This window comes from Panthera uncia, chromosome B1 (genome assembly GCF_023721935.1).
Source record: "Panthera uncia isolate 11264 chromosome B1, Puncia_PCG_1.0, whole genome shotgun sequence".
Classification (NCBI taxonomy): domain Eukaryota; kingdom Metazoa; phylum Chordata; class Mammalia; order Carnivora; family Felidae; genus Panthera; species Panthera uncia.
In genome coordinates, this window is record NC_064811.1 from 58,674,456 (window position 1) to 58,691,218 (window position 16,763).

The 16,763-nt window shown below is 40.4% G+C and overlaps 1 protein-coding gene and 1 pseudogene across 3 annotated transcripts in view; one reads left to right on the forward strand and one right to left on the reverse strand.

Annotated features, from left to right (window-relative positions):
- MTHFD2L (methylenetetrahydrofolate dehydrogenase (NADP+ dependent) 2 like) overlaps positions 1-16,763 on the forward strand; it is a 460,807-nt gene that overhangs the window by 399,117 nt on the left and 44,927 nt on the right. The window lies entirely within an intron of this gene.
- Positions 10,326-11,750, reverse strand: LOC125922821 (ubiquitin-conjugating enzyme E2 variant 1-like; annotated as a pseudogene).

The window sequence follows — 16,763 nt, forward strand, 5'->3', positions numbered from 1 at the left end:
AGGCATCATCTCCAGTCACTGCCTTAAACACACACCCTAGACTAACAGTCTTAAACTCTTTTCCATTTCCTTAAACCTATGAAGTTCATTGGAAGTTCATATTTGTTTGTAGAGCTGGGTACCTCTCTTTAGAACAGCTTATCTCACCCTTTTGCCTTACACACTTCAAGACATCTCAGAATCATCACAGTCCACTGGAAAATAAACCTTCACTACCACAGGCGAGGGTAGAGGTTCCCTCCCTGATTGATTTTCCTCCACATCCTGCACATTTCTACATCACAGTGCCATATTGTTACAGTTGCCTGACTCTCTTGTTTGATCATGAACCCCTAAAAACAGACCATGTATTTTTCTTAATTTTTGAATGATAAGCATCCATACAGAGCATAATGCATAACAAACCATCAATAAGTGCCTGTTAAGTAGATGAATGACAGGCGAATAAGTGTATTATATGCTGGGAATAATTAATTAGTGAATATTTTATGAAATATTTATATCCAAAGTGTTCTTAGGGAGTAGATATTCATAACTCGTATTTTGCATGTGATATCCAAATAGTCATATGTTTATCTTGGGTCATACTCCTACATGCATACATATACATTCTTATGTACCACATCCCAGATCTAAGAATTCCTGACTTTAATTCAGTGCCCTGGCTGTTTAGAATTTTCTGCAGGTTTTTTTGTTGATGTTGTGCTTCTCGACTTTGATTTTGGTTGGTTAAAAATGGTTTAGGTGCTGCTATGTGACAAAGTACTCTCCTGAATATAAGTCAGATATTTGCGGGGAGTGCTTACATTCTTGGGTTGTCCAGTTACCACAACTCATGCGATCTCCCTAATGGTTGAAACCATGCCCACTGACATTCCATAGTAAATGCTCAAGTATTTCCTTTGAAATACATGAGATCACTATTATAGCACAACATATGGTAAGGTGAATTGCATAGTACTTGCACTTAACCTATATAAAATTTTAAAGCAACAGAAAGAGTAAAAAACATGAGTGAGAAATAGTATTTTAAATAATGCAGGCTATGTTACTTGGCATTCTATTTAATTAGGTTATGCCTAAGAGTGAACATAAAATAGAAATATGAATATGCTCTGCCTTCGTACAGTCTCAGTTCCTATGTGTCTCTTATTTTTTTTTATTTTTTAATATATGAAATTTACTGTCAAATTGGTTTCCATACAACACCCAGTGCTCATCCCAAAAGGTGCCCTCCTCAATACCCATCACCCACCCTGCCCTCCCTCCCACCCTGCCCTCCCTCCCACCCCCCATCAACCCTCAATTTGTTCTCAGTTTTTAACAGTCTCTTATGCTTTGGCTCTCTCCCACTCTAACCTCTTTTTTTTTTTTTTTTTTCCTTCCCCTCCCCCATGGGTTTCTGTTATGTTTCTCAGGATCCACATAAGAGTGAAACCATATGGTATCTGTCTTTCTCTGTATGGCTTATTTCACTTAGCATCACACTCTCCAGTTCCATCCACGTTGCTACAAAAGGCCATATTTCATTTTTTCTCATTGCCACGTAGTATTCCATTGTGTATATAAACCACAATTTCTTTATCCATTCATCAGTTGATGGACATTTAGGCTCTTTCCATAATTTGGCTATTGTTGAGAGTGCCGCTATAAACATTGGGGTACAGGTGCCCCTATGCATCAGTACTCCTGTATCCCTTGGATAAATTCCTAGCAGTGCTATTGCTGGGTCATAGGGTAGGTCTATTTTTAATTTTCTGAGGAACCTCCACACCGCTTTCCAGAGCGGCTGCACCAATTTGCATTCCCACCAACAGTGCAAGAGGGTTCCTGTTTCTCCACATCCTCTCCAGCATCTATAGTCTCCTGATTTCTTCATTTTGGCCACTCTGACTGGCGTGAGGTGGTATCTGAGTGTGGTTTTGATTTGTATTTCCCTGATAAGGAGCGACGTTGAGCATCTTTTCATGTGCCTGTTGGCCATCCGGATGTCTTCTTTAGAGAAGTGTCTATTCATGTTTTCTGCCCATTTCTTCACTGGGTTATTTGTTTTTCGGGTGTGGAGTTTGATGAGCTCTTTATAGATTTTGGATACTAGCCCTTTGTCCGATGTGTCATTTGCAAATATCTTTTCCCATTCCGTTGGTTGCCTTTTAGTTTTGTTGGTTGTTTCCTTTGCTGTGCAGAAGCTTTTTATCTTCATAAGGTCCCAGTAATTCACTTTTGCTTTTAATTCCCTTGCCTTTGGGGATGTGCCGAGTAAGAGATTGCTACGGCTGAGGTCAGAGAGGTCTTTTCCTGCTTTCTCCTCTAAGGTTTTGATGGTTTCCTGTCTCACATTCAGGTCCTTTATCCATTTTGAGTTTATTTTTGTGAATGGTGTGAGAAAGTGGTCTAGTTTCAACCTTCTGCATGTTGCTGTCCAGTTCTCCCAGCACCATTTGTTAAAGAGACTGTCTTTTTTCCATTGGATGTTCTTTCCTGCTTTGTCAAAGATGAGTTGGCCATACGTTTGTGGGTCTAGTTCTGGGGTTTCTATTCTATTCCATTGGTCTATGTGTCTGTTTTTATGCCAATACCATGCTGTCTTGATGATGACAGCTTTGTAGTAGAGGCTAAAGTCTGGGATTGTGATGCCTCCTGCTTTGGTCTTCTTCTTCAAAATTACTTTGGCTATTCGGGGCCTTTTGTGGTTCCATATGAATTTTAGGATTGCTTGTTCTAGTTTCGAGAAGAATGCTGGTGCAATTTTGATTGGGATTGCATTGAATGTGTAGATAGCTTTGGGTAGTATTGACATTTTGACAATATTTATTCTTCCAATCCATGAGCAGGGAATGTCTTTCCATTTCTTTATATCTTCTTCAATTACCTGCATAAGCTTTCTATAGTTTTCAGCATACAGATCTTTTACATCTTTGGTTAGATTTATTCCTAGGTATTTTATGCTTCTTGGTGCAATTGTGAATGGGATCAGTTTCTTCATTTGTCTTTCTGTTGCTTCATTGTTAGTGTATAAGAATGCAACTGATTTCTGCACATTGATTTTGTATCCTGCAACTTTGCTGAATTCATGTATCAGTTCTAGCAGACTTTTGGTGGAGTCTATCGGATTTTCCATGTATAATATCATGTCATCTGCAAAAAGCGAAAGCTTGACTTCATCTTTGCCAATTTTGATGCCTTTGATTTCCTTTTGTTGTCTGATTGCTGATGCTAGAACTTCCAGCACTATATTGAACAACAGCGGTGACAGTGGGCATCCCTGTCGTGTTCCTGATCTCAGGGAAAAAGCTCTCAGTTTTTCCCCGTTGAGGATGATGTTAGCTGTGGGCTTTTCATAAATGGCCTTTATGATCTTTAAGTATGTTCCTTCTATCCCGACTTTCTCAAGGGTTTTTATTAAGAAAGGGTGCTGGATTTTGTCAAAGGCCTTTTCTGCATCGATTGACAGGATCATATGGTTCTTCTCTTTTTTTTTGTTAATGTGATGTATCACGTTGATCGATTTGCGAATGTTGAACCAGCCCTGCATCCCAGGAATGAATCCCACTTGATCATGGTGAATAATTCTTTTTATATGCTGTTGAATTCGATTTGCTAGTATCTTATTAAGAATTTTTGCATCCATATTCATCAGGGATATTGGCCTGTAGTTCTCTTTTTTTACTGGGTCTCTGTCTGGTTTAGGAATCAAAGTAATACTGGCTTCATAGAATGAGTCTGGAAGTTTTCCTTCCCTTTCTATTTCTTGGAATAGCTTGAGAAGGATAGGTATTATCTCTGCTTTAAATGTCTGGTAGAACTCCCCTGGGAAGCCATCTGGTCCTGGACTCTTATTTGTTGGGAGATTTTTGATAACCGATTCAATTTCTTCGCTGGTTATGGGTCTGTTCAAGCTTTCTATTTCCTCCTGATTGAGTTTTGGAAGAGTGTGGGTGTTTAGAAATTTGTCCATTTCTTCCAGGTTGTCCAATTTGCTGGCATATAATTTTTCATAGTATTCCCTGATAATTGTTTGTATCTCTGAGGGATTGGTTGTAATCATTCCATTTTCATTCATGATTTTATCTATTTGGGTCATCTCCCTTTTCTTTTTGAGAAGCCTGGCTAGAGGTTTGTCAATTTTGTTTATTTTTTCAAAAAACCAACTCTTGGTTTCGTTGATCTGCTCTACAGTTTTTTTAGATTCTATATTGTTTATTTCTGCTCTGATCTTTATTATTTCTCTTCTTCTGCTGGGTTTAGGCTGCCTTTGCTGTTCTGCTTCTATTTCCTTTAGGTGTGCTGTTAGGTTTTGTATTGGGGATTTTTCTTGTTTCTTGAGATAGGCCTGGATTGCAATGTATTTTCCTCTCAGGACTGCCTTCGCTGCATCCCAAAGCGTTTGGATTGTTGTATTTTCATTTTCGTTTGTTTCCATATATATTTTAATTTCTTCTCTAATTGCCTGGTTGACCCACTCATTCGTTAGTAGGGTGTTCTTTAACCTCCATGCTTTTGGAGGTTTTCCAGACTTTTTCCTGTGGTTGATTTCAAGCTTCATAGCATTGTGGTCTGAAAGTATGCATGGTATAATTTCAATTCTTGTAAACTTATGAAGGGCTGTTTTGTGACCCAGTATATGATCTATCTTGGAGAATGTTCCATGTGCACTCGAGAAGAAAGTATATTCTGTTGCTTTGGGATGCAGAGTTCTAAATATATCTGTCAAGTCCATCTGATCCAATGTATCATTCAGGGCCCTTGTTTCTTTATTGACTGTGTGTCTAGATGATCTATCCATTTCTGTAAGTGGGGTGTTAAAGTCCCCTGCAATGACCACATTCTTATCAATAAGGTTGCTTATGTTTATGAGTAATTGTTTTATATATCTGGGGGCTCGGGTATTTGGTGCATAGACATTTATAATAGTTAGCTCTTCCTGGTGGATAGACCCTGTGATTATTATATAATGCCCTTCTTCATCTCTTGTTACAGCCTTTAATTTAAAGTCTAGTTTGTCTGATAGAAGTATGGCTACTCCAGCTTTCTTTTGGCTTCCAGGAGCATGATAAATAGTTCTCCATCCCCTCACTCTCAATCTAAAGGTGTCCTCAGATCTAAAATGAGTCTCTTGTAGACAGCAAATAGATGGGTCTTGTTTTTTTATCCATTCTGATACCCTATGTCTTTTAGTTGGCGCATTTAATCCATTTACATTCAGTGTTATTATAGAAAGATATGGGTTTAGAGTCATTGTGATGTCTGTATGTTTTATGCTTGTAGTGATGTCTCTGGTACTTTGTCTCACAGGATCCCCCTTAGGATCTCTTGTAGGGCTGGTTTCGTGGTGACAAATTCCTTCAGTTTTTGTTTGTTTGGGAAGACCTTTATCTCTCCTTCTATTCTAAATGACAGACTTGCTGGATAAAGGATTCTCGGCTGCATATTTTTTCTGTTTAGCACACTGTAGATATCGTGCCAAGCCTTTCTGGCCTGCCAAGTTTCAAAGGAGAGATCAGTCACGAGTCTTATAGGTCTCCCTTTATAAGTGAGGGCACGTTTATCCCTTGCTGCTTTCAGAATTTTCTCTTTATCCTTGTATTTTGCCAGTTTCACTATGATATGTCGTGCAGAAGATCGATTCAAGTTACGTCTGAAGGGAGTTCTCTGTGCCTCTTGGATTTCAATGCCTTTTTCCTTCCCCAGTTCAGGGAAGTTCTCAGCTATAATTTGTTCAAGTACCCCTTCAGCACCTTTCCCTCTCTCTTCCTCCTCTGGGATACCAATTATGCGTATATTATTTTTTTTTAGTGTATCACTTAGTTCTCTAATTTTCCCCTCATACTCCTGGATTTTTTTATCTCTCTTTCTTTCAGCTTCCTCTTTCTCCATAACTTTATCTTCTAGTTCACCTATTCTCTCCTCTGCCTCTTCAAGCCGAGCCATCGTGGATTCCATTTTGTTTTGCATTTCGTTTAAAGCGTTTTTCAACTCCTCGTGACTGTTCCTTAGTCCCTCGATCTTTGTGGCAAGAGATTCTCTGCTGTCCTGTATACTGTTTTCAAGCCCAGCGATTAATTTTATGACTATTATTCTAAATTCACTTTCTGTTATATTATTTAAATCCTTTTTGATCAGTTCATTAGCTGTTGTTATTTCCTGGAGATTCTTCTGAGGGGAATTCTTCCGTTTGGTCATTTTGGAGAGTCCCTGGAGTGGTGAGGACCTGCAGTGCACTTCCCCTGTGGTGTGGTGTATAACTGGAGTTAGTGGGCGGGGCCGCAGTCCGACCCGATGTCTGCCCCCAGCCCACTGCTGGGGCCACAGTCAGACTGGTGTGTGCCTTCTCTTACCCTCTCCTAGGGGCGGGATTCACTGTGGGGTGGCGTGTCCCGTCTGGGCTACTTGCACACTGCCAGGCTTGTGTTGCTGGGGATCTGGCGTATTAGCTGGGGTGGGTAGGCAAGGTGCACGGGGGGTGGAGGGGCAGGCTTAGCTCGCTTCTCCTTAGGTGATCCACTCCAGGAGGAGCCCTGTGGCAGCGGGAGGGAGTCAGATCCGCTGCCGGAGGTTTGGCTCCGCAGAAGCACAGAGTTGGGTGTTTGCGCGGAGCGAGCAAGTTCCCTGGCAGGAACTGGTTCCCTTTGGGATTTTGGCTGGGGGATGGGCGGGGGAGATGGCGCTGGCGCCTTTGTTCCCCGCCAAGCTGAGCTCTGCCGTCCGGGGGCTCAGCAGCTCTCCCTCCCTTTGTCCTCCAGCCTTCCCGCTTTCCGCGCAGAGCTGTTAACTTATGACCTCCCAGACGCTAAGTCGCGCTTGCTGTCGGAACACAGTCCGTCCGGCCCCTCCGCTTTTGCCAGCCAGACTCGGGGGCTCCGCTTGGCCGGCGAGCCGCCCCTCCGCCCCGGCTCCCTCCCGCCAGTCCGTGGAGCGCGCACCGCCTCGCCGCCCTTCCTACCCTCTTCCGTGGGCCTCTAGTCTGCGCTTGACTCCGGAGACTCCCTTCTGCTAATCCTCTGGCGGTTTTCTGGGTTCTTTAGGCAGGTGTAGGTGGAATCTAAGTGATCGGCAGGACGCGTTGTGAGCCCCGCGTCCTCCTACGCCGCCATCTTCCGGAACCCCCCCCTATGTGTCTCTTAGAACTCAGGCATCGTGCTGCATTGTATGTGAGTTTGGAGATGAAAGATATGGTTTATTTTTCATTCAGTATGTCCCCTAAACCTGAGCCAGCCATCACCTCTGTTATCAACCAGAGAAACTGATCTGATCAAGTACTGGAGAGAAAACCAGTCATGTTGGATTCACTGAGAGGCAGTAGATTGTTTTCCAGCATAGTACCCTTAAATTTTTTTTTCATTTTAAAACCTACTTCTCCATTAGGTAAGATTTTTCTGTATGTATGGGAAATTATATTTCTGCATATTTTATGACTTATATGTTATAGATGCTGTATATATTATATTGTTGATAATATAGAAATTTTAAAAAAGTTTATTCATTTTGAGAGAGACAGAGACAGAGGCAGCGTGAGTGGGGAAGAGGCAGAGAGAGACAGAGAAAGACAGAGAATCCCAAGTGGGCTCTGCCCTGTCAGCACAGGGCCCAATGCGGGGCTGAAACTCACAAAACCATGAAATCATGACCTGAGCTGAAACCAAGAGTTGGACGCTTAACCGACTGAGTCACCCAGGTGCCCCAGATAATATAGAACATTTTGTGTAAAGAAATTATTTGTATGATTTTCTGGTCGATAATGGTGCATTGAGTACATGCTGAAAGTCACCCTATCCTATCTGCTACAAGCTCAAACATCAGAGCAAAACATTTTTTAAATTAATAAACATAGTGTTTCTAGAAAACAAGAAAGGGAGATCTCTGTAGACTGGAGTAAGTATATTTCCCTAAAAAAAACAAGCAATGGGGAACAAATGAAGTTCAGAACAGTCTGAGCTATGAAGTCAGTCCATAGGCAGGAAAGGGTTGGGACCCAGGTGAATGCTGGGGAAAAGGCTCTGGCATCTTTATGCCCACACAAGTTGTGTACATAACTCAGGGCCACATGTGTGCAACTTGTGTAAAACTGCGTGCTGGGAAAGATGCCACCTGCTTTCTACTCTCTCAGCTGAGCTTAGGATAGCAGTACCTCCTGCCATTTAGCTTGGGTCTCTTGTAGCACAGCTTGTATAGATATGGGAGTCTGGAGCTGAGCCTTAGCAGGAGCAAGTCTGGAAATGGAACTTGAAGAGTGCAGCCCTGAGTGCCAGGCTTGCAGGGGAGTCAGACTGCCAATAGAGCCTATGCAGAGGCCACCACAGACTTGATGTAAGAGATGCCCTAGGAGGCCCTCGGAGGAGATATCCCATGGAAAATGACTACATAGGCACTTCACAAAGACAATATGAACAGACAGCAAACTTGGTGAACAGAAAAGCTGACAGTGAGGAAAATAGGTATATGAGCACAACCAAAAAAGGACTTCAAAATAAGCACTTTTTTATTTTTTAATGTATTTATTTTATTTTTGAGAGACAGAGAGAGAGAGCGAGAGCAGGGGAAGGGCAGAGAGAGAGAGAGACAGAGGACTGAAGCAGGCTCTGTGCTGACATGGGGCTCAAACTCACAAACTGTGAGATCATGACCTGAGCCAAAATCAGAGGTTTAATTGACTGAACCACCCAGGCACCCGCAGAATAAGCACTTTTGATGCCATTAGCAAGATAAGAGACTATAGCCATGAGAGCAGAATGAAACTTTAAAAACAAGAATATGGGATTATGCAACAAGAACAGATAATTGTGAAAAATAAATTATTAGAAACATTGAAGATAAAAATATAGTTATTGAAATTAAAAATAAAACTATAAAAGTAGACTGAATACAGCGAACATAGCAGAAAAATGAACCCACTGGGATAATAAAATGAACTTATCCCACAATTTAACACAAAGAATTAAAGAGCTAGAAAATATGGCTTGGAGTATGGCTTATAAATTAAGAAACTCCTCAAGGAAAGGACAGTAGGCATAATGTAGACAACATCTCAAAGGAAGATTGATAATTTTATGAATCTAAAGACAGATAGGAGTTTGAAAAAATTTGCTAAGTGATGAGAAATATTAAAGCACAATATTTATACTTAGACACGTAGTATTAAAACTTCAGTACATTACCGGGGCGCCTGGGTGGCTCAGTCGGTTAAGCAGCCGACTTCGGCTCAGGTCATGATCTCACAGTCTGTGAGTTCAAGCCCCGCGTCGGGCTCTTGCTGACAGCCCAGAGCCTGGAGCCTGTTTCAGATTCTGTGTCTCCCTCTCTCTCTGACCCTCCCCCATTCATGCTCTGTCTCTCTCTGTCTCAAAAATAAAATAGATGTTAAAAAAAAAATTAAAAAAACTTCAGTACATTACCAATCTTAAGATTTACAAGGGTAAAAGAGAGTATCTACAAATGAACAAGGATCTGACTGAAGACTGATTACTTATCAATGGCTTTGGATGCCAGAAAACCATAGAGTAATTTCTTCAAAAATTTTAGGAGAAATAAATGTTTTAATTTAGAAATTTGTACCTAGCCAAACGATCACTCAGAAGTGATAGTGAAATAAAGAAATTTCCAGGTATATAAGGACTCAGAAAGTTTATCTCCTTTAGAATGAGTCTCCCAGACAGTAGTAGAAGATAAGATGTAAAAGTGAGCTCTCCTCTAAAAATATGTCTGTCTGAGTGCTGACTGTATAAAATAACATTAATCATTCAATTTAACGTGGTTGATAGGTTGGAAATAAAATTTCCAATCAACAATATTACAGGATTTGCGTGGAGAAAGATTGTGAAAGGTGAGTAAAAGTATGGGACCAAGAAAACCACATCAGTTCAGATCTTCAGAGTGTCTGGCTCTTCTTTGAAACTCACTGTCCCCACCCTCAGGTCTGGAGGAGTGGCTCAGAGATTTTGTCTAGGGGGAAAGTCAGGCTGTAAGAACAGAGAGCAACATAGTTCTTTCTAAGGGAAATGACTTTATCTGGAGTGATTGTAAGGAAGTTCAAGCCTAAAGGCACTGTTAAAAATTGTGGAGATTTTGGTGGTAGACAACTTGAGAAGAGGCTGATAGTCCTTCAGAGCAACTTGTTAAACCACAGATCAGCTCTATGTTTAATGGAGAAAAACAAGGAAAAATAAAGCAAAGAGAACACCTCCTGCCAGTAGAACAAAAGACTGGCCTCAAAGACTATCCCTCTAAAGAAGTTTAAATCTAACTGAATCAGACTGTAGAGCAATTCATTCCCCCAGGTATTCTTGAGACAATGGAGCAAGCAATTGACAATTAGTGGAGCCCACAAACTGGGTATGATACCAAGAGAGGAAGATTGACTAAAATAAATTTATAATCTGTACTAGAATACACCAAAATCTTCATGGACATATGTAAAGTAGTCATTAGGAGCAAAGTTAGGGGCAAGAAAAGGAAAAAAAAGAGAGAGAGAGAGAGAGAGAAATGGCACAGAAAATAACATCGTAAAATTTTTCATTGTGTGTAACTATGAGATTGTGAAACATTTTATAATAAAAAATATATATATAAATTTATGCCACTAAATTTAAAACCTAGATACTATTTTTATTTATTTTTTTTTGTTATAGCACAACTTATATATTTTAAATGGACAAAAAAAATAGTATCGTTTACAGTATCTTAAGATAAATTGCCTTTGAATGGGAGCTTCCTTTCCAGTACTTTGAGGTCTACAAGACATATCTAGAAAATTTACTACTGTGGAAAATGAAGACTGCTTAAATCAAATGGGAGGGGGGTAGGGGGAGGGCCTGTGGTTTTTCTTTTTGATTAATTGCTGTAACACTGTCCTTCCGGCGGCTGAGGGAGTTTCATGTTTTCTTTAGACATCATTAGGTGCCGGAGTTCTTGCAGGACGACTTTGATGCTATATGAATTCTGCCATTTTGCTAGCACTGATATGGCTCTTGGGTCCACCACTCCATTAGAACTATTAACTACATTCATATTAATTTTTGTTACAAATCTTACAAAGGGGGGTGCTTCTGGGTATTTAGGTCCACATTCTATTTTAAGGCTGTATATTCAGTTTTCATAAATTGTTCTTGGAGGCCCAATTATCATCCCTGTCCATCTTGTAAGTGTCATGTCTTCGTCATCTTCTAGACCCCAGCTAACTGTGCCATCTCCTACTCCTTTCTGGCCTTCTTCCAGTTCTTCCAACAGTCGAAAATTGCGAGGGACTTTTACTCCCGAGCCCGTGGTGGCTGCCATCTTGTGTCGCTGTCACTCGAAGGCCGGCCCCTTCTTCCCCTAGATACTATTTTTAAACCTAAGGGGGAAAAATGGCCAAAACTAACTCAAGGAGTAGGAACTCTGATTAAGCTATTAAATATTTAAAAAATAGAAATGGTAGAGTTCTTCATATTAAAAAATATAAGTAGTAAATGATTTTGAGAAAATTTCTCTTCTTTAAAGAATACATAATTGTGTCTTATACAAACTGATTTGTGGGAAGAGAAGAAAGGGAAAGGAGAAGAGGAGAGGAAATTTAAAAACCCAGAAACACACACATATACATGTATGAAATAAGGTATGGTCATTAAACACTGAGGGAAATAATTCAATATAATAGTGTTAGAACAATTGACTTCCCATTTAGGAAAAAAATTCCAATTAGATTCTTATCCTACACTATACGTAAAAATTAATTACGGATGGAATAGGAGAATAAAGTAATAATAATAAATAAAATAAGTTATTGGAGAATTTAACAGGAAAATATCTTCATGAGTTAAGAGCATAAAACTTCCTTGGAAAAGATACACACAAACACACAGATACAAACAGAAGTGAAAATCAGCAAAATCTTGACACAATTCAACACATTAAATTTTTAAAACCTATAGAACAAGGTGCCCATTAAACAAAGTTAAAATACAAGCATTATATTGTAACAAAATACTTGCATTATATCCAGCATATGCAAATACATTTTTAAATTTTATTTATTATCCAAACAAAAGGCCTCACGTGTTTATCACTAAACCACTCTACTATTGCAAAAGCATAGAAATAGAGGAAAATCGTATTCCCAATAAAACATGTTCTATCATCCAGGTAGACGTGATGTTACAGAGTGATATGATAGGAGCAAGGGACCTCATACAGCACAAATACATGTGCCATTTCTTGTGTGATTCCTTATAGACCCAGCTTATAGACCGTTCCCATGTCTCCTCTTAGAGTTGTACCTGATTTTATTACCAGCTTCCATCCGAATACACTGGGGACTGCCATGATCCTGCTCTTGTTTCCTGGCCAGAAATTGCATTATCCTGAGTCTTATGAGAAGACAATGTAGTGCATGGGGCCAGTGAGCTCAGGTCTCTCAGAAAGCCCCCCTGTAGCCCATGGTGACAGAAGGATTTACCATGGCAAGGAACAGTCTCATCAATAATTTTTTTAAATGATTATGGGGGCACCTGGGTGGCTCAGTGGGTTAAACGCCGACTTTGGCTCAGGTCTTAATCTTGTAGTTCATCAGTTAGAGCCCTGCATGCGGCTCTGTGCTGACAGCTCAGAGCCTGGAGGTGCTTCAGGTTCTGTGTCTCCCTCTCTCTCTGCCCCTCCCCTGCTCATGCTCTGTATCTGTCTCTCTCAAAAATAAATAAACATTAAAAAAAAATTAATGTGGGGCGCCTGGGTGGATCAGTCAGTTAAGCGTCTGACTTCAGCTCAGGTCATGATCTCGCGGTCTGTGAGTTCCAGCCCCGTGTCAGGCTCTGGGCTGATGGCTCAGAGCCTGGAGCCTGCTGCCGATTCTGTGTCTCCCTCTCTCTCTGCCCCTCCCCCATTCATGCTCTGTCTCTCTCTGTCTCAAAAATAAATAAAAACGTTAAAAAAAAATTAATGATTATGGAACATACAAAAACCTAGTTTTAAAAAGGGTGATTTAGGGGCGCCTGGGTGGCTCAGTCGGTTAAGCGGCCGACTTCGGCTCAGGTCATGATCTTGCGGTCCGTGAGTTCGAGCCCCGCATCGGGCTCTGTGCTGACAGCTCAGAGCCTGGAGCCTGTTTCAGATTGTGTCTCCCTCTCTCTGACCCTCCCCTGTTCATGCTCTGTCTCTCCCTGTCTCAAAAATAAATAAAACGTTAAAAAAATAATTTTTTTTAAATAAAAAATAAAAAATAAAAAGGGTGATTTAGGGACACCTGGATGGCTCAGTTGGGCAAGCATCCAACTCAGGTCATGATCTCACAGTTCATAGGCTCACGCCCTGCATCCATCTCTGCCATGATAGCCCAGAGCCTGCTTGGGATTCATTCTCTCCCTCTCTCTCTGTGCCTGTCCTCTGCTTGCCCACCTGCGTGCATGCTCTCTCTCTCAAAATAAATAAATGGACATTTTGAAAAGGTGATTTATAGAAGATGTTTAAATGGTCAGTAAACATGAAAAATTGCTCAGTGTCACTAATAACCAGGCAAATGCAGACCCAAACAAGATGAGACACTATTTCACACATCAGATTGGCAAAAAATAAAAAAAATCCAATGATGTTAATTGTTGGCAAGAATGTAGGAAAGCATATACTTGTATACACTGCTGAAGGTGTGTTTCACTTCAGTCACTCCAGAAGGTAATTTGAAAATACTGGTAAGTCTCAAAATGTGCATTGCATATGACCTAGATATCTCATTTTTTTATGTGTCTAAAGGGAAATCTGTCTATACATACAGAGATGTTTCCTGTTGTTTATTTTAATAGTGAACAACTGAAAATGGCACAAGTGTTTACCAGTAGAGGAATAGATAAATAAAATGGTGTGCATACACACAGTGGATGACAGTTGAAAGGAATAATCTAGGTTTATAGGTATTGGTGTGAACCTTCCTTATAAAAATGCATTCACCTACAGTCATATAATCATGAGACTCTGCTTCTGACCAAGACGTGGGAACAGGGGTTGTTTCTTGCCTGAGACAACTGAAATACAAAAACAAAAACAAAGAATGACAAGATATATGAAAAAACAATTTACATTCACTAGACATTCAGCAACTTAGAAAAGTGATCCCTGAGACGCAGGAAACAAATGAGGTGAGCTCTTTGATTGCCCCATCTGACTGGCATGTGGGTTTCAAGGCTGTGCCATGGGATGGGATGGGGGTGGCCCCGGCAAAGCATGCTGGACTCTCTGAGCAGAGGAGAACGAGCTGAGAGTCTGGGAAGACCATCACGGCTGAGGTTCACAGGACACAATACTAAAGAGGAGAGGCTGCACAGAGAGAGAACTTGGACTTCAGAGGGTCACTCTTAAGTACTCAGGGTGCATGTATATAAGGAAACTATCCATGGCAGAGAAGGTACCACCTGAAAGGAATAGAGAGAATAGTGCCCAGCACCTACATAGGACCAGGAGTAGTACCTATTTCTACTATCCAGACTGGAAAAACTCAAGATTCACAGTGTGTTGGGTAGAACACATAGAAAATCTAGGTAGTTGACATTCCTCTAGCCAGACTGATTAGGGGGAAAAATAGAAAATATAAATGACCAATATTAGAAATAAGAGAGTTAATATAATTATAAATTCTACAGATGTTAAAAGGATAATAAAGGAGTATGATGACAAAATATATGCCAATGAATTTAACAAGTTAGATGAAATGGACCAATTTTTTGAAAGACATGAGATACCAAAACTCACTCAAGAAGAAATCTAAGGCACCTTGGTGGTTCAATCAGTTGAGCATCCATCGGCTAAGGTCATGATCTCACGGTTTGTGGGTTCAAGCCCTGCATAGGGCTCTATGCTGACAGTGCAGAGACTGCTTGGGATTTCTCTCTCCCTCTCTGTCCCTCCCCCAGCTCAGTCTCTCTCTCCCTCAAAATAAATTAAAAAAAATATTAAAACAAAAAAAAAGAAATCTAGAACCTAAAATAGCTGTGTATTTATCAAAAGGATTACATTTATAAAGTTCCTCCCACAAAGAAATCTTGATGTCCAAATGGTTTCACTGGTGAATTTTACTTAGCATTTAAGGAACAAGTATTACCATTTCGACTCTATACCAACTCTTCCAGAAAACTGAAAAATAAGGAACACTTTCCAATTGGCCACCATTACTCTGACACCAAAACTAGACAAATATATCACAAGAAAATTACAGACCAATAACTTTCATGAATATAGATGCAAATATTCTGAACAAAACTTATCCAAGTTTAATGTAATATATTAAAGGATATAATACATCATGACCAATTTGAGTTTTGTTTACCACAGAAAAGTGCAAGATTGGTCTCACATTAGAAAATCAATCCATGTAATTCACCATTTTAACAAACTAAAACCAAACAATCATCATCATCATCATCATCTCAATATTCTCAAAAATCACATTTGACCAAATCCATCATTCATTACACAAAAAACCTCTGAGCAGAGTGAGAAGGGGACTTCCTCAACCTGGTAAATAGCATTTATCAAAACCTTACAGCCAACATCATACTTTCCAGTAAAAGCATGAATGCATTCCCCCATATGATCAAGAATAAGGCAAAGACTGCCTTCTGACCACTTAAAAAAATTTTTTTTAATGTTTATTTATTATTTATTTTTTTTTTTTTGAGAGAGAGAGACAGAGCGTGATGGGGAGGGGTAGAGAGAGAAGGAGACACATAACCTGAAGCAGGCTACAGGCTCTGAGCTGTCAGCACAGGGCCCGATGTAGGGCTCGAATTCACAAACCGGGAGATCATGACCTGAGCCGAAGTCGGATGCTCAAACGACTGAGCCACCCAGGCACCCCTAAAAGAATTTTGAAGTTTATTTATTTATTTTGAGAGAGAGCACATGAGTGGGGGAGGGACAGAGAGAGAGGGAGAGAAAAAAATCCCAAGCAGGCTGCATGCTGTCAGTGCAGAGCCCTATGCAGGCTCAAACCTACCAACCATGAGATCATGACCTGAGCCATTGGGAAAAAAATTCAGTGCCCATTATAACTGATAGAATATGCATCCATTTCTAACCTGTGTCTTTCAAGCATTTTAATTACAACCAATTTATTTGTTTTAGTTCACACTATTGCTGCAGAACAATCATGCCAAAACTCAGTGGCTTAAGACAACAGTCATTATTTTCACTCACAAGTCTGTGGTTTGCTGGGAGCCTGATCTGCTGGACGAGGCTCATCTGATCTCAGATTGATTCATTCGTGTATTTCTAGGTTGACTGGCTTACTTATGTGTCGTCAAGTCTGCTGAAGGCTCCACTCTACTCTGGGCTGGAGTGATGTGTTGTAGCTGTTCCATGCGTGTCTCCTCCTTAACCGAGGACCAGCAAACAGGCCCAGATGTGACCTCACAGTGATTGCAAGGTTGCCAAAGCACAAGTGGCAATACGAAGACCTTTGAGGCTAGGTTTTGAACTGGCACGTTGTCAATTCTATCTCATTCTATTGGTCAGATTGATTCCCTTGGCCAGGCTTAGGTCCAGAGCATGAAAAATAGACTTCACCTCTTAAATGAAGTAACTGCAAAGTCACATGGTAAGGAGTTTGAATACAGGGGGAATGGGGATAAAGAATCAGGGCCTTTAATGCAATATATAATACATTTCATGACTTAATATATACTTACATACATATATATAAAATAAGACAAATTTTTATGATGGATTACTTACCCTTACTGTGTGTTTTGCTCTTTGATTGATGCAGTGCCACATCATGCTATGCTATTCCTTTTTTTTTTTTTTTT